This window comes from Pseudophryne corroboree, chromosome 1, assembly GCF_028390025.1.
Source record: "Pseudophryne corroboree isolate aPseCor3 chromosome 1, aPseCor3.hap2, whole genome shotgun sequence".
Taxonomy (NCBI): domain Eukaryota; kingdom Metazoa; phylum Chordata; class Amphibia; order Anura; family Myobatrachidae; genus Pseudophryne; species Pseudophryne corroboree.
In genome coordinates, this window is record NC_086444.1 from 511,723,236 (window position 1) to 511,747,058 (window position 23,823).

General features: G+C 34.2%; 14 non-coding genes across 14 annotated transcripts; all 14 read left to right on the forward strand.

Moving 5' to 3' along the window:
- Window positions 1–733: 733 nt before the first annotated feature.
- TRNAL-CAG (transfer RNA leucine (anticodon CAG)) lies at window positions 734–816 on the forward strand. The gene has a single exon. It is a non-coding gene; the product is annotated as a tRNA-Leu (tRNA).
- A 678-nt stretch (window positions 817–1,494) lies between these two features.
- TRNAL-CAG (transfer RNA leucine (anticodon CAG)) lies at window positions 1,495–1,577 on the forward strand. The gene has a single exon. It is a non-coding gene; the product is annotated as a tRNA-Leu (tRNA).
- Window positions 1,578–2,993: 1,416 nt separating this feature from the next.
- Window positions 2,994–3,076, forward strand: TRNAL-CAG (transfer RNA leucine (anticodon CAG)). Its single transcript has one exon. It is a non-coding gene; the product is annotated as a tRNA-Leu (tRNA).
- Window positions 3,077–5,232: 2,156 nt separating this feature from the next.
- TRNAL-CAG (transfer RNA leucine (anticodon CAG)) lies at window positions 5,233–5,315 on the forward strand. The gene has a single exon. It is a non-coding gene; the product is annotated as a tRNA-Leu (tRNA).
- A 1,399-nt stretch (window positions 5,316–6,714) lies between these two features.
- On the forward strand, window positions 6,715–6,797 carry TRNAL-CAG (transfer RNA leucine (anticodon CAG)). The gene has a single exon. It is a non-coding gene; the product is annotated as a tRNA-Leu (tRNA).
- A 1,417-nt stretch (window positions 6,798–8,214) lies between these two features.
- TRNAL-CAG (transfer RNA leucine (anticodon CAG)) lies at window positions 8,215–8,297 on the forward strand. The gene has a single exon. It is a non-coding gene; the product is annotated as a tRNA-Leu (tRNA).
- Window positions 8,298–9,714: 1,417 nt separating this feature from the next.
- Window positions 9,715–9,797, forward strand: TRNAL-CAG (transfer RNA leucine (anticodon CAG)). The gene has a single exon. It is a non-coding gene; the product is annotated as a tRNA-Leu (tRNA).
- A 1,417-nt stretch (window positions 9,798–11,214) lies between these two features.
- On the forward strand, window positions 11,215–11,297 carry TRNAL-CAG (transfer RNA leucine (anticodon CAG)). The gene has a single exon. It is a non-coding gene; the product is annotated as a tRNA-Leu (tRNA).
- Window positions 11,298–13,620: 2,323 nt separating this feature from the next.
- TRNAL-CAG (transfer RNA leucine (anticodon CAG)) lies at window positions 13,621–13,703 on the forward strand. Its single transcript has one exon. It is a non-coding gene; the product is annotated as a tRNA-Leu (tRNA).
- A 1,581-nt stretch (window positions 13,704–15,284) lies between these two features.
- On the forward strand, window positions 15,285–15,367 carry TRNAL-CAG (transfer RNA leucine (anticodon CAG)). Its single transcript has one exon. It is a non-coding gene; the product is annotated as a tRNA-Leu (tRNA).
- A 1,417-nt stretch (window positions 15,368–16,784) lies between these two features.
- Window positions 16,785–16,867, forward strand: TRNAL-CAG (transfer RNA leucine (anticodon CAG)). Its single transcript has one exon. It is a non-coding gene; the product is annotated as a tRNA-Leu (tRNA).
- Window positions 16,868–19,023: 2,156 nt separating this feature from the next.
- Window positions 19,024–19,106, forward strand: TRNAL-CAG (transfer RNA leucine (anticodon CAG)). The gene has a single exon. It is a non-coding gene; the product is annotated as a tRNA-Leu (tRNA).
- Window positions 19,107–20,689: 1,583 nt separating this feature from the next.
- TRNAL-CAG (transfer RNA leucine (anticodon CAG)) lies at window positions 20,690–20,772 on the forward strand. The gene has a single exon. It is a non-coding gene; the product is annotated as a tRNA-Leu (tRNA).
- A 1,417-nt stretch (window positions 20,773–22,189) lies between these two features.
- On the forward strand, window positions 22,190–22,272 carry TRNAL-CAG (transfer RNA leucine (anticodon CAG)). Its single transcript has one exon. It is a non-coding gene; the product is annotated as a tRNA-Leu (tRNA).
- Window positions 22,273–23,823: the final 1,551 nt, after the last annotated feature.

Sequence of the window (23,823 nt, forward strand, 5' to 3'; positions counted from 1 at the left end):
ATGGCCGAGCGGTCTAAGGCGCTGAGTGGCCTGGGTTCAAATCCCACTTCTGACAATGTTATTCATTTTCTTCTTTGCTCTACAGTTTCTATTTCTTGTTACTTGTGAAAAGTTTGGCTTTAGAATTAGACAAACACTCACTGCAAATCTCTTTCAATTTACAACATAAAAAATGCATCAATTATTTCATTATTTCCCATGTTGCAATAAAAGATCAGATTGTATTCTCCCTGGATAAAAGAGCTTGAAACCAACCACATATGTGTATATCATATTATTTTTATTATTTGATCCACAATTCTTTATTTACAGAGGTAGCAAAATAAAATATCTCACAAATTCAGAATGAGGGCTCCATATCTTTGGCTTAAGAAAACTGCTCTTCTCAGCCAATGGTCATGAACAGAAACCCCACTGGGGTCCACTACAATGGCATCCAATCGAACCCATGAGCTAAATTAAATAACCAGTTTGTGCAAGATTCACAAATTTAATTTCATTGCTGAGTTAAAATCCATTAGAGAACAAACTCTAGACACTTGGATTCCAACCCTGAACATGGAAAACAAAACATACTTTTATTGTAACGCCAACTAGAAACCTCTTTAAAATGAATGAAAAAGCAATTCATATTTAGTTTTTAAATTAACAGTTTTAATAGCAACATTGTCATTGTAACTATAGATAGGTTATTTCATAATATACATCTTTTAAAAAAGTAGTTGTTTCATGTGTCAGGATGGCCGAGCGGTCTAAGGCGCTGCGTTCAGGTCGCAGTCTCCTCTGGAGGCGTGGGTTCAAATCCCACTTCTGACAATGTTATTCATTTTCTTCTTTGCTCTACAGTTTCTATTTCTTGTTACTTGTGAAAAGATTGACTTTAGAATTAGACTTACACTCACTGCAAATCTCTTTCAATTTACAACATAAAAAATGCATCAATTATTTCATTATTTCCCATGCTGCAATAAAAGATCAGATTGTATTCTCCCTGGATAAAAGAGCTTGAAACCAACCACATATGTGTATATCATATTATTTTTATTATTTGATCCACAATTCTTTATTTACAGAGGTAGCAAAATAAAATATCTCACAAATTCAGAATGAGGGCTCCATATCTTTGGCTTAAGAAAACTGCTCTTCTCAGCCAATGGTCATGAACAGAAACCCCACTGGGGTCCACTACAATGTCATCCAATCAAACCCATGAGCTAAATTAAGTAGCCAGTTTGTGCAAGATTCACAAATTTTATTTCATTGCTGAGTTAAAATCCATTAGAGAACAAACTCTAGACACTTGGATTCCAACCCTGAACATGGAAAACAAAACTTACTTTTATTGTAACGCCAACTAGAAACCTCTTTAAAATGAATGGAAAATCAATTCATATCTAGTTTTTAAATTAACAGTTTTAATAGCAACATTGTCATTGTAACTATAGGTAGGTTATTTCATAATATACATCTTTTCAAAAAGCAGTGGTTTCATGTGTCAGGATGGCCGAGCGGTCTAAGGCGCTGCATTCAGGTCGCAGTCTCCTCTGGAGGCGTGGGTTCAAATCCCACTTCTGACAATGTTATTCATTTTCTTCTTTGCTCTACAGTTTCTATTTCTTGTTACTTGTGAAAAGATTGACTTTAGAATTAGACTTACACTCACTGCAAATCTCTTTCAATTTACAACATAAAAAATGCATCAATTATTTCATTATTTCCCATGTTGCAATAAAAGATCAGATTGTATTCTTCCTGGATAAAAGAGCTTGAAACCAACCACATATGTGTATATCATATTATTTTTATTATTTGATCCACAATTCTTTATTTACAGAGGTAGCAAAATAAAATATCTCACAAATTCAGAATGAGGGCTCCATATCTTTGGCTTAAGAAAACTGCTCTTCTCAGCCAATGGTCATGAACAGAAACCCCACTGGGGTCCACTACAATGGCATCCAATTAAACCCATGAGATAAATTAAGTAGCCAGTCTGTGCAAGATTCACAAATTTAATTTCATTGCTGAGTTAAAATCCATTAGAGAACAAACTCTAGACCCTTGGATTCCAACCCTGAACATGGAAAACAAAACTTACTTTTATTGTAAAGCCAACTAGAAACCTCTTTAAAATGAATAGAAAAGCAATTCATATCTAGTTTTTAAATTAACAGTTTTAATAGCAACATTGTCATTGTAACTATAGATAGGTTATTTCATAATATACATCTTTTCAAAAAGTGGTGGTTTCATGTGTCAGGATGGCCGAGCGGTCTAAGGCGTTGCGTGGCGTGGGTTCAAATCTCCCTTCTGACAATGTTATTCATTTTCTTCTTTGCTCTACAGTTTCTATTTCTTGTTACTTGTGAAAAGATTGGCTTTAGAATTAGACAAACACTCACTGCAAATCTCTTTCAATTTACAACATAAAAAAGCATCAATTATTTCATTATTTCCCATGTTGCAATAAAAGATCAGATTGTATTCTTCCTGGATAAAAGAGCTTGAAACCAACCACATATGTGTATATCATATTATTTTTATTATTTTATCCACAATTCTTTATTTACAGAGGTAGCAAAATAAAATATCTCACAAATTCAGAATGAGGGCTCCATATCTTTGGCTTAAGAAAACTGCTCTTCTCAGCCAATGGTCATGAACAGAAACCCCACTGGGGTCCACTACAATGGCATCCAATCAAACCCATGAGCTAAATTAAGTAGCCAGTTTGTGCAAGATTCACAAATTTAATTTAATTGCTGAGTTAAAATCCATTAGAGAACAAACTCTAGACACTTGGATTCCAACCCTGAACATGGAAAACAAAACTTACTTTTATTGTAACGCCAACTAGAAACCTCTTTAAAATGAATGGAAAAGCACTTCATATTTAATTTTTAAATTAACAGTTTTAATAGCAACATTGTCATTGTAACTATAGATAGGTTATTTCATAATATACATCTTTTCAAACAGCATTGGTTTCATGTGTCAGGATGGCCAAGTGGTCTAAGGCTCTGCGTTCAGGTTGCAGTCTCCTCTGGAGGCGTGGGTTCAAATCCCACTTTTGACAGTGTTATTCATTTTCTTCTTTGCTCTACAGTTTCTATTTCTTGTTACTTGTGAAAAGATTGGCTTTAGAATTAGACAAACACTCACTGCAAATCTCTTTCAATTTACAACATAAAAAATGCATCAATTATTTCATTATTTCCCATGTTGCAATAAAAGATCAGATTGTATTCTCCCTGGATAAAAGAGCTTGAAACCAACCACATATGTGTATATCATATTATTTTTATTATTTGATCCACAATTCTTTATTTACAGAGGTAGCAAAATAAAATATCTCACAAATTCAGAATGAGGGCTCCATATCTTTGGCTTAAGAAAACTGCTCTTCTCAGCCAATGGTCATGAACAAAAACCCCACTGGGGTCCACTACAATGGCATCCAATCGAATCCATGAGCTAAATTAAATAACCAGTTTGTGCAAGATTCACAAATTTAATTTCATTGCTGAGTTAAAATCCATTAGAGAACAAACTCTAGACACTTGGATTCCAACCCTGAACATGGAAAACAAAACTTACTTTTATTGTAACGCCAACTAGAAACCTCTTTAAAATGAATGGAAAAGCAATTCATATCTAGTTTTTAAATTAACAGTTTTAATAGCAACATTGTCATTGTAACTATAGATAGGTTATTTCATAATATACATCTTTTCAAAAAGCAGTGGTTTCATGTGTCATGATGGCCGAGCGGTCTAAGGCGCTGAGTGGCCTGGGTTCAAATCCCACTTCTGACAATGTTATTCATTTTCTTCTTTGCTCTACAGTTTCTATTTCTTGTTACTTGTGAAAAGATTGGCTTTAGAATTAGACAAACACTCACTGCAAATCTCTTTCAATTTACAACATAAAAAATGCATCAATTATTTCATTATTTCCCATGTTGCAATAAAAGATCAGATTGTATTCTCCCTGGATAAAAGAGCTTGAAACCAACCACATATGTGTATATCATATTATTTTTATTATTTGATCCACAATTCTTTATTTACAGAGGTAGCAAAATAAAATATCTCACAAATTCAGAATGAGGGCTCCATATCTTTGGCTTAAGAAAACTGCTCTTCTCAGCCAATGGTCATGAACAGAAACCCCACTGGGATCCACTACAATGGCATCCAATCAAACCCATGAGCTAAATTAAGTAGCCATTTTGTGCAAGATTCACAAATTTCATTTCATTGCTGAGTTAAAATCCATTAGAGAACAAACTCTAGACACTTGGATTCCAACCCTGAACATGGAAAACAAAACTTACTTTTATTGTAACGCCAACTAGAAACCTCTTTAAAATGAATGGAAAAGCAATTCATATCTAGTTTTTAAATTAACAGTTTTAATAGCTACATTGTCATTGTAACTATAGATAGGTTATTTCATAATATACATCTTTTTAAAAAGGAGTGGTTTCATGTGTGAGGATGGCCGAGCGGTCTAAGGCGCTGCGTGGCCTGGGTTCAAATCCCACTTCTGACAATGTTATTCATTTTCTTCTTTGCTCTACAGTTTCTATTTCTTGTTACTTGTGAAAAGATTGGCTTTAGAATTTGACAAACACTCACTGCAAATCTCTTTCAATTTACAACATAAAAAATGCATCAATTATTTCATTATTTCCCATGTTGCAATAAAAGATCAGATTGTATTCTCCCTGAATAAAAGAGCTTGAAACCAACCACATATGTGTATATCATATTATTTTTATTATTTGATCCACAATTCTTTATTTACAGAGGTAGCAAAATAAAATATCTCACAAATTCAGAATGAGGGCTCCATATCTTTGGCTTAAAAAAACTGCTCTTCTCAGCCAATGGTCATGAACAGAAACCCCACTGGGGTCCACTACAATGGCATCCAATCAAACCCATGAGCTAAATTAAGTAGCCAGTTTGTGCAAGATTCACAAATTTCATTTCATTGCTGAGTTAAAATCCATTAGAGAACAAACTCTAGACACTTGGATTCCAACCCTGAACATGGAAAACAAAACTTACTTTTATTGTAACGCCAACTAGAAACCTCTTTATAATGAATGGAAAAGCAATTCATATCTAGTTTTTAAATTAACAGTTTTAATAGCAACATTGTCATTGTAACTATAGATAGGTTATTTCATAATATACATCTTTTAAAAAAGCAGTGGTTTCATGTGTCAGGATGGCCGAGCGGTCTAAGGCGCTGCGTTCAGGTCGCAGTCTCCTCTGGAGGCATGGGTTCAAATCCCACTTCTGACAATGTTATTCATTTTCTTATTTGCTCTACAGTTTCTATTTCTTGTTACTTGTGAAAAGATTGACTTTAGAATTAGACAAACACTCACTGCAAATCTCTTTCAATTTACAACATAAAAAATGCATCAATTATTTCATTATTTCCCATGTTGCAATAAAAGATCAGATTAGAGCTTGAAACCAACCACATATGTGTATATCATATTATTTTTATTATTTTATCCACAATTCTTTATTTACAGAGGTAGCAAAATAAAATATCTCACAAATTCAGAATGAGGGCTCCATATCTTTGGCTTAAAAAAACTGCTCTTCTCAGCCAATGGTCATGAACAGAAACCCCACTGGGGTCCACTACAATGGCATCCAATCAAACCCATGAGCTAAATTAAGTAGCCAGTTTGTGCAAGATTCACAAATTTAATTTCATTGCTGAGTTAAAATCCATTAGAGAACAAACTCTAGACACTTGGATTCCAACCCTGAACAAGGAAAACAAAACTTACTTTTATTGTAACGCCAACTAGAAACCTCTTTAAAATGAATGGAAAAGCAATTCATATTTATTTTTTAAATTAACAGTTTTAATAGCAACATTGTCATTGTAACTATAGTTAGGTTATTTCATAATATACATCTTTTCAAAAAGCAGTGGTTTCATGTGTCAGGATGGCCGAGCGGTCTAAGGCGTTGCGTGGCGTGGGTTCAAATCTCCCTTCTGACAATGTTATTAATTTTCTTCTTTGCTCTACAGTTTCTATTTCTTGTTACTTGTGAAAAGATTGGCTTTAGAATTAGACAAACACTCACTGCAAATCTCTTTCAATAAACAACATAAAAAAAGCATCAATTATTTCATTATTTCCCATGTTGCAATAAAAGATCAGATTGTATTCTTCCTGGATAAAAGACCTTGAAACCAACCACATATGTGTATATCATATTATTTTTATTATTTTATCCACAATTCTTTATTTACAGAGGTAGCAAAATAAAATATCTCACAAATTCAGAATGAGGGCTCCATATCTTTGGCTTAAGAAAACTGCTCTTCTCAGCCAATGGTCATGAACAGAAACCCCACTGGGGTCCACTACAATGGCATCCAATCAAATCCATGAGCTAAATTAAGTAGCCAGTTTGTGCAAGATTCACAAATTTAATTTAATTGCTGAGTTAAAATCCATTAGAGAACAAACTCTAGACACTTGGATTCCAACCCTGAACATGGAAAACAAAACTTACTTTTATTGTAACGCCAACTAGAAACCTCTTTAAAATGAATGGAAAAGCAATTCATATTTAATTTTTAAATTAACAGTTTTAATAGCAACATTGTCATTGTAACTATAGATAGGTTATTTCATAATATACATCTTTTCAAACAGCATTGGTTTCATGTGTCAGGATGGCCGAGCGGTCTAAGGCTCTGCGTTCAGGTTGCAGTCTCCTCTGGAGGTGTGGGTTCAAATCCCACTTTTGACAGTGTTATTCATTTTCTTCTTTGCTCTACAGTTTCTATTTCTTGTTACTTGTGAAAAGATTGACTTTAGAATTAGACAAACACTCACTGCAAATCTCTTTCAATTTACAACATAAAAAATGCATCAATTATTTCATTATTTCCCATGTTGCAATAAAAGATCAGATTGTATTCTCCCTGGATAAAAGAACTTGAAACCAACCACATATGTGTATATCATATTATTTTTATTATTTTATCCACAATTCTTTATTTACAGAGGTAGCAAAATAAAATATCTCACAAATTCAGAATGAGGGTTCCATATCTTTGGCTTAAGAAAACTGCTCTTCTCAGCCAATGGTCATGAACAGAAACCCCACTGGGGTCCACTACAATGGCATCCAATCAAACCCATGAGCTAAATTAAGTAGCCAGTTTGTGCAAGATTCACAAATTTCATTTCATTGCTGAGTTAAAATCCATTAGAGAACAAACTCTAGACACTTGGATTCCAACCCTGAACATGGAAAACAAAACTTACTTTTATTGTAACGCCAACTAGAAACCTCTTTAAAATTAATGGAAAAGCAATTCATATCTAGTTTTTAAATTAACAGTTTTAATAGCTACATTGTCATTGTAACTATAGATAGGTTATTTCATAATATACATCTTTTTAAAAAGGAGTGGTTTCATGTGTGAGGATGGCCGAGCGGTCTAAGGCGCTGCGTGGCCTGGGTTCAAATACCACTTCTGACAATGTTATTCATTTTCTTCTTTGCTCTACAGTTTCTATTTCTTGTTACTTGTGAAAAGATTGGCTTTAGAATTAGACAAACACTCACTGCAAATCTCTTTCAATTTACAACATAAAAAATGCATCAATTATTTCATTATTTCCCATGTTGCAATAAAAGATCAGATTGTATTCTCCCTGGATAAAAGAGCTTGAAACCAACCACATATGTGTATATCATATTATTTTTATTATTTGATCCACAATTCTTTATTTACAGAGGTAGCAAAATAAAATATCTCACAAATTCAGAATGAGGGCTCCATATCTTTGGCTTAAGAAAACTGCTCTTCTCAGCCAATGGTCATGAACAGAAACCCCACTGGGGTCCACTACAATGTCATCCAATCAAACCCATGAGCTAAATTAAGGAGCCAGTTTGTGCAAGATTCACAAATTTCATTTCATTGCTGAGTTAAAATCCATTAGAGAACAAACTCTAGACACTTGGATTCCAACCCTGAACATGGAAAACAAAACTTACTTTTATTGTAACGCCAACTAGAAACCTCTTTAAAATGAATGGAAAAGCAATTCATATCTAGTTTTTAAATTAACAGTTTTAATAGCAACATTGTCATTGTAACTATAGGTAGGTTATTTCATAATATACATCTTTTCAAAAAGCAGTGGTTTCATGTGTCAGGATGGCCGAGCGGTCTAAGGCGCTGCGTTCAGGTCGCAGTCTCCTCTGGAGGCGTGGGTTCAAATCCCACTTCTGACAATGTTATTCATTTTCTTCTTTGCTCTACAGTTTCTATTTCTTGTTACTTGTGAAAAGATTGACTTTAGAATTAGACTTACACTCACTGCAAATCTCTTTCAATTTACAACAGAAAAAATGCATCAATTATTTCATTATTTCCCATGTTGCAATAAAAGATCAGATTGTATTCTTCCTGGATAAAAGAGCTTGAAACCAACCACATATGTGTATATCATATTATTTTTATTATTTGATCCACAATTCTTTATTTACAGAGGTAGCAAAATAAAATATCTCACAAATTCAGAATGAGGGCTCCATACCTTTGGCTTAAGAAAATTGCTCTTCTCAGCCAATGGTCATGAACAGAAACCCCACTGGGGTCCACTACAATGGCATCCAATTAAACCCATGAGCTAAATTAAGTAGCCAGTCTGTGCAAGATTCACAAATTTAATTTCATTGCTGAGTTAAAATCCATTAGAGAACAAACTCTAGACCCTTGGATTCCAACCCTGAACATGGAAAACAAAACTTACTTTTATTGTAAAGCCAACTAGAAACCTCTTTAAAATGAATAGAAAAGCAATTCATATCTAGTTTTTAAATTAACAGTTTTAATAGCAACATTGTCATTGTAACTATAGATAGGTTATTTCATAATATACATCTTTTCAAAAAGCAGTGGTTTCATGTGTCAGGATGGCCGAGCGGTCTAAGGCGTTGCGTGGCGTGGGTTCAAATCTCCCTTCTGACAATGTTATTAATTTTCTTCTTTGCTCTACAGTTTCTATTTCTTGTTACTTGTGAAAAGATTGGCTTTAGAATTAGACAAACACTCACTGCAAATCTCTTTCAATAAACAACATAAAAAAAGCATCAATTATTTCATTATTTCCCATGTTGCAATAATAGATCAGATTGTATTCTTCCTGGATAAAAGACCTTGAAACCAACCACATATGTGTATATCATATTATTTTTATTATTTTATCCACAATTCTTTATTTACAGAGGTAGCAAAATAAAATATCTCACAAATTCAGAATGAGGGCTCCATATTTTTGGCTTAAGAAAACTGCTCTTCTCAGCCAATGGTCATGAACAGAAACCCCACTGGGGTCCACTACAATGGCATCCAATCAAATCCATGAGCTAAATTAAGTAGCCAGTTTGTGCAAGATTCACAAATTTAATTTAATTGCTGAGTTAAAATCCATTAGAGAACAAACTCTAGACACTTGGATTCCAACCCTGAACATGGAAAACAAAACTTACTTTTATTGTAACGCCAACTAGAAACCTCTTTAAAATGAATGGAAAAGCAATTCATATTTAATTTTTAAATTAACAGTTTTAATAGCAACATTGTCATTGTAACTATAGATAGGTTATTTCATAATATACATCTTTTCAAACAGCATTGGTTTCATGTGTCAGGATGGCCGAGCGGTCTAAGGCTCTGCGTTCAGGTTGCAGTCTCCTCTGGAGGTGTGGGTTCAAATCCCACTTTTGACAGTGTTATTCATTTTCTTCTTTGCTCTACAGTTTCTATTTCTTGTTACTTGTGAAAAGATTGACTTTAGAATTAGACAAACACTCACTGCAAATCTCTTTCAATTTACAACATAAAAAATGCATCAATTATTTCATTATTTCCCATGTTGCAATAAAAGATCAGATTGTATTCTCCCTGGATAAAAGAACTTGAAACCAACCACATATGTGTATATCATATTATTTTTATTATTTTATCCACAATTCTTTATTTACAGAGGTAGCAAAATAAAATATCTCACAAATTCAGAATGAGGGTTCCATATCTTTGGCTTAAGAAAACTGCTCTTCTCAGCCAATGGTCATGAACAGAAACCCCACTGGGGTCCACTACAATGGCATCCAATCAAACCCATGAGCTAAATTAAGTAGCCAGTTTGTGCAAGATTCACAAATTTCATTTCATTGCTGAGTTAAAATCCATTAGAGAACAAACTCTAGACACTTGGATTCCAACCCTGAACATGGAAAACAAAACTTACTTTTATTGTAACGCCAACTAGAAACCTCTTTAAAATTAATGGAAAAGCAATTCATATCTAGTTTTTAAATTAACAGTTTTAATAGCTACATTGTCATTGTAACTATAGATAGGTTATTTCATAATATACATCTTTTTAAAAAGGAGTGGTTTCATGTGTGAGGATGGCCGAGTGGTCTAAGGCGCTGCGTGGCCTGGGTTCAAATCCCACTTCTGACAATGTTATTCATTTTCTTCTTTGCTCTACAGTTTCTATTTCTTGTTACTTGTGAAAAGATTGGCTTTAGAATTAGACAAACACTCACTGCAAATCTCTTTCAATTTACAACATAAAAAATGCATCAATTATTTCATTATTTCCCATGTTGCAATAAAAGATCAGATTGTATTCTCCCTGGATAAAAGAGCTTGAAACCAACCACATATGTGTATATCATATTATTTTTATTATTTGATCCACAATTCTTTATTTACAGAGGTAGCAAAATAAAATATCTCACAAATTCAGAATGAGGGCTCCATATCTTTGGCTTAAGAAAACTGCTCTTCTCAGCCAATGGTCATGAACAAAAACCCCACTGGGGTCCACTACAATGGCATTCAATCGAACCCATGAGCTAAATTAAATAACCAGTTTGTGCAAGATTCACAAATTTAATTTCATTGCTGAGTTAAAATCCATTAGAGAACAAACTCTAGACACTTGGATTCCAACCCTGAACATGGAAAACAAAACTTACTTTTATTGTAACGCCAACTAGAAACCTCTTTAAAATGAATGGAAAAGCAATTCATATCTAGTTTTTAAATTAACAGTTTTAATAGCAACATTGTCATTGTAACTATAGATATGTTATTTCATAATATACATCTTTTCAAAAAGCAGTGGTTTCATGTGTCAGGATGGTCGAGCGGTCTAAGGCGCTGCGTTCAGGTCGCAGTCTCCTCTGGAGGCGTGGGTTCAAATCCCGCTTCTGACAATGTTATTCATTTTCTTCTTTGCTCTACAGTTTCTATTTCTTGTTACTTGTGAAAAGATTGACTTTAGAATTAAACAAACACTCACTGCAAATCTCTTTCAATTTACAACATAAAAAAATGCATCAATTATTTCATTATTTCCCATGTTGCAATAAAAGATCAGATTGTATTCTTCTTGGATAAAAGAGCTTGAAACCAACCACATATGTGTATATCATATTATTTTTATTATTTTATCCACAATTCTTTATTTACAGAGGTAGCAAAATAAAATATCTCACAAATTCAGAATGAGGGCTCCATATCTTTGGCTTAAGAAAACTGCTCTTCTCAGCCAATGGTCATGAACAGAAACCCCACTGGGGTCCACTACAATGGCATCCAATCAAACCCATGAGCTAAATTAAGTAGCCAGTTTGTGCAAGATTCACAAATTTAATTTCATTGCTGAGTTAAAATCCATTAGAGAACAAACTCTAGACACTTGGATTCCAACCCTGAACATGGAAAACAAAACTTACTTTTATTGTAACGCCAACTAGAAACCTCTTTAAAATGAATGGAAAAGCAATTCATATTTATTTTTTAAATTAACAGTTTTAATAGCAACATTGTCATTGTAACTATAGATAGGTTATTTCATAATATACATCTTTTCAAAAAGCAGTGGTTTCATGTGTCAGGATGGCCGAGCGGTCTAAGGCGCTGAGTGGCCTGGGTTCAAATCCCACTTCTGACAATGTTATTCATTTTCTTCTTTGCTCTACAGTTTCTATTTCTTGTTACTTGTGAAAAGATTGACTTTAGAATTAGACAAACACTCACTGCAAATCTCTTTCAATTTACAACATAAAAAATGCATCAATTATTTCATTATTTCCCATGTTGCAATAAAAGATCAGATTGTATTCTCCCTGGATAAAAGAGCTTGAAACCAACCACATATGTGTATATCATATTATTTTTATTATTTGATCCACAATTCTTTATTTACAGAGGTAGCAAAATAAAATATCTCACAAATTCAGAATGAGGGCTCCATATCTTTGGCTTAAGAAAACTGCTCTTCTCAGCCAATGGTCATGAACAGAAACCCCACTGAGGTCCACTACAATGGCATCCAATCAAACCCATGAGCTAAATTAAGTAGCCAGTTTGTGCAAGATTCACAAATTTCATTTCATTGCTGAGTTAAAATCCATTAGAGAACAAACTCTAGACACTTGGATTCCAACCCTGAACATGGAAAACAAAACTTACTTTTATTGTAACGCCAACTAGAAACCTCTTTAAAATTAATGGAAAAGCAATTCATATCTAGTTTTTAAATTAACAGTTTTAATAGCTACATTGTCATTGTAACTATAGATAGGTTATTTCATAATATACATCTTTTTAAAAAGGAGTGGTTTCATGTGTGAGGATGGCCGAGCGGTCTAAGGCGCTGCGTGGCCTGGGTTCAAATCCCACTTCTGACAATGTTATTCATTTTCTTCTTTGCTCTACAGCATGGGTCTTCATCCTGTGGCCCTCCAGCTGCTGTGAAACTACACATCCCAGCATGCCCAGCCACAGTTTTGCTATTAAGGTATGCTAAAACTGAGGCAGGGCATGCTGGGATGTGTAGTTCCACAGCAGCTGGAGGGTCGCAGGTTGAAGACCCATGCTCTACAGTTTCTATTTCTTGTTACTTGTGAAAAGATTGACTTTAGAATTAGACTTACACTCACTGCAAATCTCTTTCAATTTACAACATAAAAAATGCATCAATTATTTCATTATTTCCCATGTTGCAATAAAAGATCAGATTGTATTCTCCCTGGATAAAAGAGCTTGAAACCAACCACATATGTGTATATCATATTATTTTTATTATTTGATCCACAATTCTTTATTTACAGAGGTAGCAAAATAAAATATCTCACAAATTCAGAATGAGGGCTCCATATCTTTGGCTTAAGAAAACTGCTCTTCTCAGCCAATGGTCATGAACAGAAACCCCACTGGGGTCCACTAAATTGGCATCCAATCAAACCCATGAGCTAAATTAAGTAGCCAGTTTGTGCAAGATTCACAAATTTCATTTCATTGCTGAGTTAAAATCCATTAGGGAACAAACTCTCGACACTTGGATTCCAACCCTGAACATGGAAAACAAAACTTACTTTTATTGTAACGCCAACTAGAAACCTCTTTAAAATGAATGGAAAAGCAATTCATATCTAGTTTTTAAATTAACAGTTTTAATAGCAACATTGTCATTGTAACTATAGATAGGTTATTTCATAATATACATCTTTTCAAAAAGCAGGGGTTTCATGTGTCAGGATGGCCGAGCGGTCTAAGGCGCTGCGTTCAGGTCGCAGTCTCCTCTGGAGGCGTGGGTTCAAATCCCACTTCTGACAATGTTATTCATTTTCTTCTTTGCTCTACAGCATGGGTCTTCAACCTGCGGCCCTCCAGCTGCTGTGGAACTACACATCCCAGCATGCCCTGAACGGTTTTAGCATGCCTTAATAGCAAAACTGTTGCAGAGCATGCTGGGATGTGTAGTTCCACAGCAGCTGGAGGGCCGCAGGTTGAAGACCCATGCTCTACAGTTTCTATTTCTTGTTACTTGTGAAAAAATTGACTTTAGAATTAAACAAACACTCACTGCAAATCTCTTTCAATTTACAACATAAAAATGCATCAATTATTTCATTATTTCCCATGTTGCAATAAAAGATCAGATTGTATTCTCCCTGGATAAAAGAACTTGAAACCAACCACATATGTGTATATCATATTATTTTTATTATTTTATCCACAATTCTTTATTTACAGAGGTAGCAAAATAAAATATCTCACAAATTCAGAATGAGGGTTCCATATCTTTGGCTTAAGAAAACTGCTCTTCTCAGCCAATGGTCATGAACAGAAACCCCACTGGGGTCCACTACAATGGCATCCAATCAAACCCATGAGCTAAATTAAGTAGCCAGTTTGTGCAAGATTCACAAATTTCATTTCATTGCTGAGTTAAAATCCATTAGAGAACAAACTCTAGACACTTGGATTCCAACCCTGAACATGGAAAACAAAACTTACTTTTATTGTAACGCCAACTAGAAACCTCTTTAAAATTAATGGAAAAGCAATTCATATCTAGTTTTTAAATTAACAGTTTTAATAGCTACATTGTCATTGTAACTATAGATAGGTTATTTCATAATATACATCTTTTTAAAAAGGAGTGGTTTCATGTGTGAGGATGGCCGAGCGGTCTAAGGCGCTGCGTGGCCTGGGTTCAAATCCCACTTCTGACAATGTTATTCATTTTCTTCTTTGCTCTACAGTTTCTATTTCTTGTTACTTGTGAAAAGATTGGCTTTAGAATTAGACAAACACTCACTGCAAATCTCTTTCAATTTACAACATAAAAAATGCATCAATTATTTCATTATTTCCCATGTTGCAATAAAAGATCAGATTGTATTCTCCCTGGATAAAAGAGCTTGAAACCAACCACATATGTGTATATCATATTATTTTTATTATTTGATCCACAATTCTTTATTTACAGAGGTAGCAAAATAAAATATCTCACAAATTCAGAATGAGGGCTCCATATCTTTGGCTTAAGAAAACTGCTCTTCTCAGCCAATGGTCATGAACAAAAACCCCACTGGGGTCCACTACAATGGCATTCAATCGAACTTATGAGCTAAATTAAATAACCAGTTTGTGCAAGATTCACAAATTTAATTTCATTGCTGAGTTAAAATCCATTAGAGAACAAACTCTAGACACTTGGATTCCAACCCTGAACATGGAAAACAAAACTTACTTTTATTGTAACGCCAACTAGAAACCTCTTTAAAATGAATGGAAAAGCAATTCATATCTAGTTTTTAAATTAACAGTTTTAATAGCAACATTGTCATTGTAACTATAGATATGTTATTTCATAATATACATCTTTTCAAAAAGCAGTGGTTTCATGTGTCAGGATGGTCGAGCGGTCTAAGGCGCTGCGTTCAGGTCGCAGTCTCCTCTGGAGGCATGGGTTCAAATCCCGCTTCTGACAATGTTATTCATTTTCTTCTTTGCTCTACAGTTTCTATTTCTTGTTACTTGTGAAAAGATTGACTTTAGAATTAAACAAACACTCACTGCAAATCTCTTTCAATTTACAACATAAAAAATGCATCAATTATTTCATTATTTCCCATGTTGCAATAAAAGATCAGATTGTATTCTTCTTGGATAAAAGAGCTTGAAACCAACCACATATGTGTATATCATATTATTTTTATTATTTTATCCACAATTCTTTATTTACAGAGGTAGCAAAATAAAATATCTCACAAATTCAGAATGAGGGCTCCATATCTTTGGCTTAAGAAAACTGCTCTTCTCAGCCAATGGTCATGAACAGAAACCCCACTGGGGTCCACTACAATGGCATCCAATCAAACCCATGAGCTAAATTAAGTAGCCAGTTTGTGCAAGATTCACAAATTTCATTTCATTGCTGAGTTAAAATCCATTAGAGAACAAACTCTAGACACTTGGATTCCAACCCTGAACATGGAAAACAAAACTTACTTTTATTGTAACGCCAACTAGAAACCTCTTTAAAATGAATGGAAAAGCAATTCATATTTATTTTTTAAATTAACAGTTTTAATAGCAACATTGTCATTGTAACTATAGATAGGTTATTTCATAATATACATCTTTTCAAAAAGCAGTGGTTTCATGTGTCAGGATGGCCGAGCGGTCTAAGGCGCTGAGTGGCCTGGGTTCAAATCCCACTTCTGACAATGTTATTCATTTTCTTCTTTGCTCTACAGTTTCTATTTCTTGTTACTTGTGAAAAGATTGGCTTTAGAATTAGACAAACACTCACTGCAAATCTCTTTCAATTTACAACATAAAAAATGCATCAATTATTTCATTATTTCCCATGTTGCAATAAAAGATCAGATTGTATTCTCCCTGGATAAAAGAGCTTGAAACCAACCACATATGTGTATATCATATTATTTTTATTATTTGATCCACAATTCTTTATTTACAGAGGTAGCAAAATAAAATATCTCACAAATTCAGAATGAGGGCTCCATATCTTTGGCTTAAGAAAACTGCTCTTCTCAGCCAATGGTCATGAACAGAAACCCCACTGGGGTCCACTACAATGGCATCCAATCAAACCCATGAGCTAAATTAAGTAGCCAGTTTGTGCAAGATTCACAAATTTCATTTCATTGCTGAGTTAAAATCCATTAGAGAACAAACTCTAGACACTTGGATTCCAACCCTGAACATGGAAAACAAAACTTACTTTTATTGTAACGCCAACTAGAAACCTCTTTAAAATTAATGGAAAAGCAATTCATATCTAGTTTTTAAATTAACAGTTTTAATAGCAACATTGTCATTGTAACTATAGATATGTTATTTCATAATATACATCTTTTCAAAAAGCAGTGGTTTCATGTGTCAGGATGGTCGAGCGGTCTAAGGCGCTGCGTTCAGGTCGCAGTCTCCTCTGGAGGCGTGGGTTCAAATCCCGCTTCTGACAATGTTATTCATTTTCTTCTTTGCTCTACAGTTTCTATTTCTTGTTACTTGTGAAAAGATTGACTTTAGAATTAAACAAACACTCACTGCAAATCTCTTTCAATTTACAACATAAAAAATGCATCAATTATTTCATTATTTCCCATGTTGCAATAAAAGATCAGATTGTATTCTTCTTGGATAAAAGAGCTTGAAACCAACCACATATGTGTATATCATATTATTTTTATTATTTTATCCACAATTCTTTATTTACAGAGGTAGCAAAATAAAATATCTCACAAATTCAGAATGAGGGCTCCATATCTTTGGCTTAAGAAAACTGCTCTTCTCAGCCAATGGTCATGAACAGAAACCCCACTGGGGTCCACTACAATGGCATCCAATCAAACCCATGAGCTAAATTAAGTAGCCAGTTTGTGCAAGATTCACAAATTTCATTTCATTGCTGAGTTAAAATCCATTAGAGAACAAACTCTAGACACTTGGATTCCAACCCTGAACATGGAAAACAAAACTTACTTTTATTGTAACGCCAACTAGAAACCTCTTTAAAATGAATGGAAAAGCAATTCATATTTATTTTTTAAATTAACAGTTTTAATAGCAACATTGTCATTGTAACTATAGATAGGTTATTTCATAATATACATCTTTTCAAAAAGCAGTGGTTTCATGTGTCAGGATGGCCGAGCGGTCTAAGGCGCTGAGTGGCCTGGGTTCAAATCCCACTTCTGACAATGTTATTCATTTTCTTCTTTGCTCTACAGTTTCTATTTCTTGTTACTTGTGAAAAGATTGGCTTTAGAATTAGACAAACACTCACTGCAAATCTCTTTCAATTTACAACATAAAAAATGCATCAATTATTTCATTATTTCCCATGTTGCAATAAAAGATCAGATTGTATTCTCCCTGGATAAAAGAGCTTGAAACCAACCACATATGTGTATATCATATTATTTTTATTATTTGATCCACAATTCTTTATTTACAGAGGTAGCAAAATAAAATATCTCACAAATTCAGAATGAGGGCTCCATATCTTTGGCTTAAGAAAACTGCTCTTCTCAGCCAATGGTCATGAACAGAAACCCCACTGGGGTCCACTACAATGGCATCCAATCAAACCCATGAGCTAAATTAAGTAGCCAGTTTGTGCAAGATTCACAAATTTCATTTCATTGCTGAGTTAAAATCCATTAGAGAACAAACTCTAGACACTTGGATTCCAACCCTGAACATGGAAAACAAAACTTACTTTTATTGTAACGCCAACTAGAAACCTCTTTAAAATTAATGGAAAAGCAATTCATATCTAGTTTTTAAATTAACAGTTTTAATAGCTACATTGTCATTGTAACTATAGATAGGTTATTTCATAATATACATCTTTTTAAAAAGGAGTGGTTTCATGTGTGAGGATGGCCGAGCGGTCTAAGGCGCTGCGTGGCCTGGGTTCAAATCCCACTTCTGACAATGTTATTCATTTTCTTCTTTGCTCTACAGTTTCTATTTCTTGTTACTTGTGAAAAGATTGACTTTAGAATTAGACTTACACTCACTGCAAATCTCTTTCAATTTACAACATAAAAAATGCATCAATTATTTCATTATTTCCCATGTTGCAATAAAAGATCAGATTGTATTCTCCCTGGATAAAAGAGCTTGAAACCAACCACATATGTGTATATCATATTATTTTTATTATTTGATCCACAATTCTTTATTTACAGAGGTAGCAAAATAAAATATCTCACAAATTCAGAATGAGGGCTCCATATCTTTGGCTTAAGAAAACTGCTCTTCTCAGCCAATGGTCATGAACAGAAACCCCACTGGGGTCCACTAAATTGGCATCCAATCAAACCCATGAGCTAAATTAAGTAGCCAGTTTGTGCAAGATTCACAAATTTCATTTCATTGCTGAGTTAAAATCCATTAGGGAACAAACTCTCGACACTTGGATTCCAACCCTGAACATGGAAAACAAAACTTACTTTTATTGTAACGCCAACTAGAAACCTCTTTAAAATGAATGGAAAAGCAATTCATATCTAGTTTTTAAATTAACAGTTTTAATAGCAACATTGTCATTGTAACTATAGATAGGTTATTTCATAATATACATCTTTTCAAAAAGCAGGGGTTTCATGTGTCAGGATGGCCGAGCGGTCTAAGGCGCTGCGTTCAGGTCGCAGTCTCCTCTGGAGGCGTGGGTTCAAATCCCACTTCTGACAATGTTATTCATTTTCTTCTTTGCTCTACAGCATGGGTCTTCAACCTGCGGCCCTCCAGCTGCTGTGGAACTACACATCCCAGCATGCCCTGCCTCGGTTTTAGCATGCCTTAATAGCAAAACTGTTGCAGAGCATGCTGGGATGTGTAGTTCCACAGCAGCTGGAGGGCAGCAGGTTGAAGACCCATGCTCTACAGTTTCTATTTCTTGTTACTTGTGAAAAGATTGGCTTTAGAATTAGACAAACACTCACTGCAAATCTCTTTCAATTTACAACATAAAAAATGCATCAATTATTTCATTATTTCCCATGTTGCAATAAAAGATCAGATTGTATTCTCCCTGGATAAAAGAGCTTGAAACCAACCACATATGTGTATATCATATTATTTTTATTATTTGATCCACAATTCTTTATTTACAGAGGTAGCAAAATAAAATATCTCACAAATTCAGAATGAGGGCTCCATATCTTTGGCTTAAGAAAACTGCTCTTCTCAGCCAATGGTCATGAACAGAAACCCCACTGGGGTCCACTACAATGGCATCCAATCAAACCCATGAGCTAAATTAAGTAGCCAGTTTGTGCAAGATTCACAAATTTCATTTCATTGCTGAGTTAAAATCCATTAGAGAACAAACTCTAGACACTTGGATTCCAACCCTGAACATGGAAAACAAAACTTACTTTTATTGTAACGCCAACTAGAAACCTCTTTAAAATTAATGGAAAAGCAATTCATATCTAGTTTTTAAATTAACAGTTTTAATAGCTACATTGTCATTGTAACTATAGATAGGTTATTTCATAATATACATCTTTTTAAAAAGGAGTGGTTTCATGTGTGAGGATGGCCGAGCGGTCTAAGGCGCTGCGTGGCCTGGGTTCAAATCCCACTTCTGACAATGTTATTCATTTTCTTCTTTGCTCTACAGTTTCTATTTCTTGTTACTTGTGAAAAGATTGACTTTAGAATTAGACTTACACTCACTGCAAATCTCTTTCAATTTACAACATAAAAAATGCATCAATTATTTCATTATTTCCCATGTTGCAATAAAAGATCAGATTGTATTCTCCCTGGATAAAAGAGCTTGAAACCAACCACATATGTGTATATCATATTATTTTTATTATTTGATCCACAATTCTTTATTTACAGAGGTAGCAAAATAAAATATCTCACAAATTCAGAATGAGGGCTCCATATCTTTGGCTTAAGAAAACTGCTCTTCTCAGCCAATGGTCATGAACAGAAACCCCACTGGGGTCCACTAAATTGGCATCCAATCAAACCCATGAGCTAAATTAAGTAGCCAGTTTGTGCAAGATTCACAAATTTCATTTCATTGCTGAGTTAAAATCCATTAGGGAACAAACTCTCGACACTTGGATTCCAACCCTGAACATGGAAAACAAAACTTACTTTTATTGTAACGCCAACTAGAAACCTCTTTAAAATGAATGGAAAAGCAATTCATATCTAGTTTTTAAATTAACAGTTTTAATAGCAACATTGTCATTGTAACTATAGATAGGTTATTTCATAATATACATCTTTTCAAAAAGCAGGGGTTTCATGTGTCAGGATGGCCGAGCGGTCTAAGGCGCTGCGTTCAGGTCGCAGTCTCCTCTGGAGGCGTGGGTTCAAATCCCACTTCTGACAATGTTATTCATTTTCTTCTTTGCTCTACAGTTTCTATTTCTTGTTACTTGTGAAAAGATTGACTTTAGAATTAAACAAACACTCACTGCAAATCTCTTTCAATTTACAACATAAAAAATGCATCAATTATTTCATTATTTCCCATGTTGCAATAAAAGATCAGATTGTATTCTTCTTGGATAAAAGAGCTTGAAACCAACCACATATGTGTATATCATATTATTTTTATTATTTTATCCACAATTCTTTATTTACAGAGGTAGCAAAATAAAATATCTCACAAATTCAGAATGAGGGCTCCATATCTTTGGCTTAAGAAAACTGCTCTTCTCAGCCAATGGTCATGAACAGAAACCCCACTGGGGTCCACTACAATGGCATCCAATCAAACCCATGAGCTAAATTAAGTAGCCAGTTTGTGCAAGATTCACAAATTTCATTTCATTGCTGAGTTAAAATCCATTAGAGAACAAACTCTAGACACTTGGATTCCAACCCTGAACATGGAAAACAAAACTTACTTTTATTGTAACGCCAACTAGAAACCTCTTTAAAATGAATGGAAAAGCAATTCATATTTATTTTTTAAATTAACAGTTTTAATAGCAACATTGTCATTGTAACTATAGATAGGTTATTTCATAATATACATCTTTTCAAAAAGCAGTGGTTTCATGTGTCAGGATGGCCGAGCGGTCTAAGGCGCTGAGTGGCCTGGGTTCAAATCCCACTTCTGACAATGTTATTCATTTTCTTCTTTGCTCTACAGTTTCTATTTCTTGTTACTTGTGAAAAGATTGGCTTTAGAATTAGACAAACACTCACTGCAAATCTCTTTCAATTTACAACATAAAAAATGCATCAATTATTTCATTATTTCCCATGTTGCAATAAAAGATCAGATTGTATTCTCCCTGGATAAAAGAGCTTGAAACCAACCACATATGTGTATATCATATTATTTTTATTATTTGATCCACAATTCTTTATTTACAGAGGTAGCAAAATAAAATATCTCACAAATTCAGAATGAGGGCTCCATATCTTTGGCTTAAGAAAACTGCTCTTCTCAGCCAATGGTCATGAACAGAAACCCCACTGGGGTCCACTACAATGGCATCCAATCAAACCCATGAGCTAAATTAAGTAGCCAGTTTGTGCAAGATTCACAAATTTCATTTCATTGCTGAGTTAAAATCCATTAGAGAACAAACTCTAGACACTTGGATTCCAACCCTGAACATGGAAAACAAAACTTACTTTTATTGTAACGCCAACTAGAAACCTCTTTAAAATTAATGGAAAAGCAATTCATATCTAGTTTTTAAATTAACAGTTTTAATAGCAACATTGTCATTGTAACTATAGATATGTTATTTCATAATATACATCTTTTCAAAAAGCAGTGGTTTCATGTGTCAGGATGGTCGAGCGGTCTAAGGCGCTGCGTTCAGGTCGCAGTCTCCTCTGGAGGCGTGGGTTCAAATCCCGCTTCTGACAATGTTATTCATTTTCTTCTTTGCTCTACAGTTTCTATTTCTTGTTACTTGTGAAAAGATTGACTTTAGAATTAAACAAACACTCACTGCAAATCTCTTTCAATTTACAACATAAAAAATGCATCAATTATTTCATTATTTCCCATGTTGCAATAAAAGATCAGATTGTATTCTTCTTGGATAAAAGAGCTTGAAACCAACCACATATGTGTATATCATATTATTTTTATTATTTTATCCACAATTCTTTATTTACAGAGGTAGCAAAATAAAATATCTCACAAATTCAGAATGAGGGCTCCATATCTTTGGCTTAAGAAAACTGCTCTTCTCAGCCAATGGTCATGAACAGAAACCCCACTGGGGTCCACTACAATGGCATCCAATCAAACCCATGAGCTAAATTAAGTAGCCAGTTTGTGCAAGATTCACAAATTTCATTTCATTGCTGAGTTAAAATCCATTAGAGAACAAACTCTAGACACTTGGATTCCAACCCTGAACATGGAAAACAAAACTTACTTTTATTGTAACGCCAACTAGAAACCTCTTTAAAATGAATGGAAAAGCAATTCATATTTATTTTTTAAATTAACAGTTTTAATAGCAACATTGTCATTGTAACTATAGATAGGTTATTTCATAATATACATCTTTTCAAAAAGCAGTGGTTTCATGTGTCAGGATGGCCGAGCGGTCTAAGGCGCTGAGTAGCCTGGGTTCAAATCCCACTTCTGACAATGTTATTCATTTTCTTCTTTGCTCTACAGTTTCTATTTCTTGTTACTTGTGAAAAGATTGGCTTTAGAATTAGACAAACACTCACTGCAAATCTCTTTCAATTTACAACATAAAAAATGCATCAATTATTTCATTATTTCCCATGTTGCAATAAAAGATCAGATTGTATTCTCCCTGGATAAAAGAGCTTGAAACCAACCACATATGTGTATATCATATTATTTTTATTATTTGATCCACAATTCTTTATTTACAGAGGTAGCAAAATAAAATATCTCACAAATTCAGAATGAGGGCTCCATATCTTTGGCTTAAGAAAACTGCTCTTCTCAGCCAATGGTCATGAACAGAAACCCCACTGGGGTCCACTACAATGGCATCCAATCAAACCCATGAGCTAAATTAAGTAGCCAGTTTGTGCAAGATTCACAAATTTCATTTCATTGCTGAGTTAAAATCCATTAGAGAACAAACTCTAGACACTTGGATTCCAACCCTGAACATGGAAAACAAAACTTACTTTTATTGTAACGCCAACTAGAAACCTCTTTAAAATTAATGGAAAAGCAATTCATATCTAGTTTTTAAATTAACAGTTTTAATAGCTACATTGTCATTGTAACTATAGATAGGTTATTTCATAATATACATCTTTTTAAAAAGGAGTGGTTTCATGTGTGAGGATGGCCGAGCGGTCTAAGGCGCTGCGTGGCCTGGGTTCAAATCCCACTTCTGACAATGTTATTCATTTTCTTCTTTGCTCTACAGTTTCTATTTCTTGTTACTTGTGAAAAGATTGACTTTAGAATTA